Source organism: Triticum aestivum, chromosome 2D, assembly GCF_018294505.1.
Source record: "Triticum aestivum cultivar Chinese Spring chromosome 2D, IWGSC CS RefSeq v2.1, whole genome shotgun sequence".
Taxonomy (NCBI): domain Eukaryota; kingdom Viridiplantae; phylum Streptophyta; class Magnoliopsida; order Poales; family Poaceae; genus Triticum; species Triticum aestivum.
This window is the reverse complement of record NC_057799.1, coordinates 537,704,357-537,711,340: the sequence shown is the minus strand read 5'-3', so window position 1 is coordinate 537,711,340 and position 6,984 is coordinate 537,704,357.

Sequence of the window (6,984 nt, the reverse complement as noted above, 5' to 3'; positions counted from 1 at the left end):
AAGTTAGAGTCCAAAACAAGGGCAAAAGTGTTTGGAAAAGTAGATACAATGGAGACGTATCACTATTCCGTTGGTTGTAGACCAGTGGAGACCTTACTTACAAATGCAACAGTTCATTATCAAGATTGATTAGAAAAGTTTGGCCCACCTACAGGGTCAGAGACTGCATACCCCATGGCAATAGAAATGCTTAACTAAGTTACTGGGTTTAAACTACATAATTCAGTATAAACAAGGGAACACCAATGTTGCTGCTGATGCACTTTCCAGAAGACCTCCTGATGGTGCAGTTCTCTGTCAGATCTCTTGTGCACAGCCTACCTGGTTACTGGAAATTGTCAAGAGCTACAGTGGTGGCACCAAAATACAAGATGTATTGCAACAATTGGCCATAGACCCCGCATCTAAGCCACAGTTCTCTCTGCACCAAGGACTTCTTTGTTACAAAAACAGTATATGGGTTGGGCCAGATGCAGCTCTGCACCTCACGATTTTTACAGCTTTTCATGCAAGTCCAGTTGGGGGGCATTCTGGGTTCCCAGTTACATACAAGAGAATTATTTCTCTCTTCAAGTGGCAAGGGATGAAAAAGTTCATCAAGTCTCAAGTACAGTCCTGCTTGGTGTGTCAGCAAGCTAAGCCAAAGAGAGTTCAGTACCCTGGATTGTTATCTCCTCTGCCAGTACCTACTAAAGCTTGGGACACAGTGTCCATGGATTTTATATCAGGTCTTCCGACATCCTTCCAATATGATTGCATACTGGTGGTGATTGACAAGTTCTCTAAATATGGCCATTTCATTCCTCTCTCACACCCCTTCACAGCTCAGGAAGTGGCTGAAGTTTTCATAGATAATGTGTATAAGTTGCATGGTATGCCCAGGTTGATAATCTATGATAGGGACCCCATTTTCACTAGCTCCTTCTGGCAACTGCTTATATCAAGAACTGGAGCGGAACTAAATATGAGTACAGCATATCACCCAGAGACTGATGGGCAGACTGAAAGAGTAAATCAACAAATTGAGTGCTTCTTGAGGTGTTTCATGATTCATCAGTGCTCATCCTACTAAGTGGAGCAAGTGGCTGTCACTCTGTGAATTCTGGTACAATACCAACTGGCATTCTGCACTGAATAAATCACCCTTTGAGATCATTTATGGACAGACTCCTTGGTTCTTTGGAATATCTGCTTCTGATACGATTGCTCAAGTAGATATCCAATCCTGGCTGGACTCACGGCAATTGATGATTGATTCAGTCAGACAGCATTTGTTGCGTGTACAACAGAGAATGAAGCACCAGGCAGATAAGAAACGAACTGAAAGAATTTTTGTCGTCAATGATCTCATGTTCCTTAAACTATAGCCTTATGTGCAATCGTCAGTCGTCAGAAGAGCTAACCATAAGCTATCCTTCAAGTTTTTTGGTCCTTACAAGATCATAGAAAAGGTTGGAGAAGTTGCCTACCGACTGGAGCTGCCTCCTGACAGCCGTATACACCCAGTGTTCCATGTGTCCCAGCTTAAGAAGTTCATTCCGCCAACAACTCAGGTACAAGCTCAGTTACCTTCTCCTAAACCCATTCTGCAAGTGCCTGTGCAGGTTCTGGATCACCGCGTTCGTCAATCTGGGCGGAAGACAGTTATGCAAGGTTTAATTCTCTGGAGTGGCGGTACGTCAGCTACTGCTACTTGGGAGGACCTGAACTCATTGAAGCAAGAATTTCCGCGCGCTCCGGCTTGGGGACAAGCCGGTTCACAAGGAGGGGGATGTCAGCATCGCCAAGGAAGGGACTGAACCGCTGGATCAGTCGGAGCAAGTTGTTGCCGATCAAGGCCCTGTAGCGGATCCGACAACTGAAGATGGCGCGGAAGATTTCAAGCGAGGTGATGGGCCGGCCCGGCGGCCCAAGCGAGCGATCAAACCACCGCGTTGGCTCAAGGACTACAGCTTGGCCCCTTAACTGTGTTAACGGTCACTTGTTTAAATAGGTATCGCTCTCTCTCTCTGTAACAGTTGGCGAGGAATTGGATGACGGCTTCAGCCGGTGTAATCGGATAGCTGTGAGGGTGGATGGGTGGCTAGCTACCGAATACTTTTCTCCAAATTCAAATTCGAATCCCTAATCTTCCCAGATCCAAGTGAGCTGCTTACAGATGAAAAATTGCTTGCAAAAAGTCACGCTCTCTGTGTTGGAAAAAGAAATGCTCTCCTCGCTGTAGTTGCAGGAATCAGAAATTCAAGGCTGCTTCAAAGTGCGCGGCAACGTGAAGGACCAAGCGAGCTCTTAGTCTCCTTCCCGTGATCTACTCTGGTTTCTCCAATATAGTCTCCTTCTATCAATTCAGGTTGGTTGGGGGAAAAGATCACATGAAAGGTTAATTAAATTCTTGTGTGGAAAGTTGGCAGGAACCACAACAAAGGGATTGATTTCTCGTGTAGTGTGCGTGACAACGGGCCTACCAACGGTGCAAAGGTCAAGTAATTCAGGTTGGTGCACCGAGAAAAGATGACATGAAAGGAAAGGTTTTCAATTCCTCCGCAAAATGTTGGCAGTGGCAGAACCCTCTACAAATCAAAGAGGCAAGAGAAATACAATTGACCATCACCGATGCCAATAGACGTGAAGGGTAGATGCTAACAGCAAGAAGCTTCGCAACACAAGCAAGCTCAACACTTGTATTGGTGCTAAGGGGTGGCACTACAAGCAAGCTGAGAGAACTGGAAACTGCTTCAGCGTCTATTTTAGCATTTCGCGAGTGCACGTTTGTCACCCTGTGAAAACCGAGTCACTAGCTGTGTAGTCCTCCAGACGGATACGCGGCGCACACTCACCTGGGAGCCGACGACAGGGGAACATGAAGAAGCATCCGCCGTCCCGATCGGAGTGCCGGAAACGCGCTGCAGTTTCTCTCTCGTCCGCGGCCGTACCCCAGCGCGTCGGCGCACAAACACGACAGAGACGGCCACTCGGTCGCTTTCCCCGCGGACGCTTGCGATATACTACCTCCGACTCCTACCCGCTCGCCTTTTTCCTCAGGTCGAAGGAACGCTCGCGCTCCGTTGCTTCTTCCGTTCCGTCCATGGAGCAGTAAAACTGCAAAACCTCCGTAAAGAACGCTCACGCGCGACCTGCTCTGCTCCCCATAACTGTTCTTCTGAAACTGAAATGTTCTGAATGCATATGCAGTGCACTGGACGCGACCTGCCTGTTTGGTCGCGTCGCGTGCGTGACCAGGCGACCGAGCTTCGGCCTCTTGTCCGTCCATGAACAACCACTCTCAATTTCTCGGATTTATCGTTGGGCCATTCCATCCACCCTCCAGGCCAATGTACGTATTCGGGTTTGTTTGGTGCAAAAGTTGGCAGGAACACCAACAAATCCAAGAGCCCTCTTTCGAGCGCCGCGCACATATTTGCAGCAGTTGCAACAACCCATATATATGTGGGTCTATTCAGGGCACAACTCAATGTGTCCTACTTATTGCACATCTAAGTGACTCAATCAAGTATAAGGAAAAAGAACAAAGAAAAAAATACTAATATAAATTTTCACGTAAGATCAATGAGAGAGGACTTAGATGTGCAATACTTACGGCATATCTAGATGCGTTTTAGCAAAACTGTATATACATATGTAGCGGGATGTTATAGAAGGCGAAAAAGATACGAGACCCCTCACCCGCACAGCAAAGCAACTTTCCATCGGCTCTCACATTTAAAGCAAGTTCCATCTTCTTGCATAAGCGTCCGAGTAAACAAGGGGGCATGCACCACCTCGCCCTGTCAATCACACTAGGAAAATCCTCTAAGGCGTAGTCGCCATTGTTGAACTCTCTAATCGATCTGAAGTATCTGACATCAAAACTCACGGATGTGAAAGTATGGCGAGAAATCCTAACCTCGTGGCTCAAAAGAGTCGGCAAGAATCTATGCCAGACATTCCAATCCCGCCGGATGAATTCAACATGAATCAAAACCCAGAAGACCATCTTGACCCATGGAGGGCCGCCTCTTTCGGGATCAACGCTCCAGCGAAGTTCCATTCATGAACAACCACTCTGATTTCTCGGGTTTATCCTTGGGCCGTTCCATTCGGGTTCGTTCGGTGACAAAAGTTGGCAGGAACCCCAACAAATCCAAGAGCTCTCTTTCGAGCGCCGCGTACATGCAGCAGTTGCAACAACCCACATGTACTACTACTAGTACTCCCTCCGTTCGGAATTACTCGTCCAAGAAACGAATGTATCTAGATGTATTTTAATTGTAGATACATTCATTTTTGTGACAAGTAATTCCGAACGAAGGGAGTACATACGTAGGGGAACGTTATAGAAGGAGAAAAGGATACGAGACCCCTCACCAACACAGCGAAGCAATTTTCCATCGGCTCTCACATTATAAGCAAATTTCATCTTCTTACATAAGGGTCAGAGTAAACAAGGCCACACGCACCACCAGGCCTTGTCAATCACATCAGGAAAATCCTCTGAGGCGTAGTCGCTGTTGTTGAACTCCCGAATCAATCCTGACACCAAAATTCACGGATGTGAACGCGGCGAGAAATCCTAACCTCGCGGCCCCAAACAATCGGCAGGGCAGGAATCTATGCTAGGCTTTCATCAATTCCATCCTGCCGGATGAATTCGACATGAATCAGAACCCAGAAGGCCATCTTGACGACCCATCGAGGGCCGCCTCTGTCGCGATCACATCATCCTCCACGCCGCATTTCGGTGGTACAAAGCTGCATCAGAACGAGGGCGACACAAGAAGACTTTATTCCACGTCGGCGGTGCCGCAACTGTCCTGCCGCCATCGATCGGAGACAAATCCTAAACTATTTATATCCATGCCACTACCAAAGCCCCTGGTGTCCCCGCCCACGCCCTTTTGGAGCGACAGACGGATGAGGAGGAATCCCATGGTCAGGGCACGCACGTCCGTGCGGGGATGGGGGAAGGGTAGATAGGTCGGCCCCCTGTTCGCCTCGGTCGCGAGAGGAGGGAGGAGAAATTGTATGTAACCTTTAAAGCGGCGGCCTATGGTACATACCCTTAGACGACCATGCCAATGCAACAAATTTCAAATGATGCTGGTAAATAAAACCGATTTTTGTTAAAACACTAGCGTTTATTTTCTATAGCAGAGGTGCTAATTAAGCACCTTCGCTGTAGGAAATACGCAGTTTGTTGTATGTTCTTAGGTGAGAAATTTAGTCGGTTGTACGGAAATCCTTTACACTCGGAAGGCTTCCTCTCACAGTCTCACACCAGAATGCATGATTATACTCCCTCTATTCCTAAATCTAAGTCTTTGTTGAGATTCCACTATAAACCACATACAGAGCAAAATGAATGAATTTACGCTCTAAAATGCATCTACGTATATTCGTATGTGGTTTATAGTAAAATCTCTACAAAGACTTGTACTCTGTAGGAACGGAATGAGTAGTGTTAGACTAGACAAACCAAACAGGGCAGGTGCACGCAAGCACACCTCCATCCACCACCCAAACTTGCGTGAACACATAAATTAGGCCTGTGTTATTCAAACCAATTAGCCCTTACGTACGTTTTACATACGTCCACTAGTCTTGCAAAAGTCCCGACCAGAAAAGAAAACCTTCCGCATCCAGCGCACGCACGTAGCCGCCAGCCAGCCTCGATCGGTCAGTCGACGATGCGAATACACGCTACTTCCTACTAGCATCGACGCGACGTCCCACCATGTGATCGGTCGACAATTGTCACCATGGAGCGTGCCACATGCCTTGTTGACTGCTGTGTGGTACTACGCAGCTTTCGACAGGTGTATGTGCAGAGCAGTTAGCTGGGCACCAGGACAACAGTAATTAAGTGATGAAGGAGGGTTGCCTTCACTTCCCTCTGCGTACGTACGTGAGCGCCTAGCTAATTATATTCAGTATCTATACCAGTATCTCCCTGCAAACTACGAAGCCTGTATACAATATCCGAACAAACCCACACGCACAAACCAGCTGGAAGCCAAGAGAGGACAGAAACCCAAAGCCCCATGGGCATAAAAACAAGGAGGATGCTGGGGTTTCCATGCCAAGAACGTGCACGTGTACTAGCGGTATCGCTTTCCGCCCGAGGCCGACGGCCGGAGCCAGCCGCCCAGCCGTACGCTGATGCCTGCGCGCGCGTCGGCATCGTTGGACGTTATAAAGAACACGTCGCGCGCGCGGACGGCGCCACTCGGTCGCTCTCCATCGATGATCGTCGCGGACTGCCTCGCCTGGGATACAGCCCCGCACGGTGTTGTCTTCTGTCACACGTACGCGCGCGGTCCACCTTCCGCGCTTGGGATACAGCTCCATGCGTTGTCTCCTGAACACGCGGGGCGCGCTCCGTGCATCGTCCAAATGGCCGCGGATCATGATCAGCCAGCCTTCGTAGACGATGACGATGATGCACGGCCTGATAAAATATAACTGTTATTTATTTATTTTCTGGCTGACAAAATAGAACTGTTCTTTGTTGCGTGCAGCCGTAGATGCTCTCATCCTCTTATTCTCGCTTCGCTGTAACATAGTCCGCGAATCGGAATTCTCAGGGCACTTGATCGTGCGCGCGCGCGTGCGGCAACGTGACTGACGACCAAGCGAGCCTCTAGTCTTTTCCTTGGTCTACTTTGGTTTCCCCGACATGCCACTGAACGAGCGGCCCTCCTCCAAGTGTAAAGGCCAAGTAATTCTGGTTGGTTCGGGGAAAGATCACGGGAAAGGAAGGCTTTAAAATTCTTCTGCCAAAAGTTGGCAGAACCTCCCAACAAATCAAACAGCTCTTAATTTCCACTAGCATGCAGCTACTATATGCAGGTGTCTGAGTCTGACTCTGCGCTTGTATGTATATGAAGCAGTTGCACCAACCGATATGTAATGTACGAATGTAGGAGATCGTCCTTATGCTCAATAAGTCACACAAGCAAGTTGTAGAGTCAGTAGTCCATAAACCAG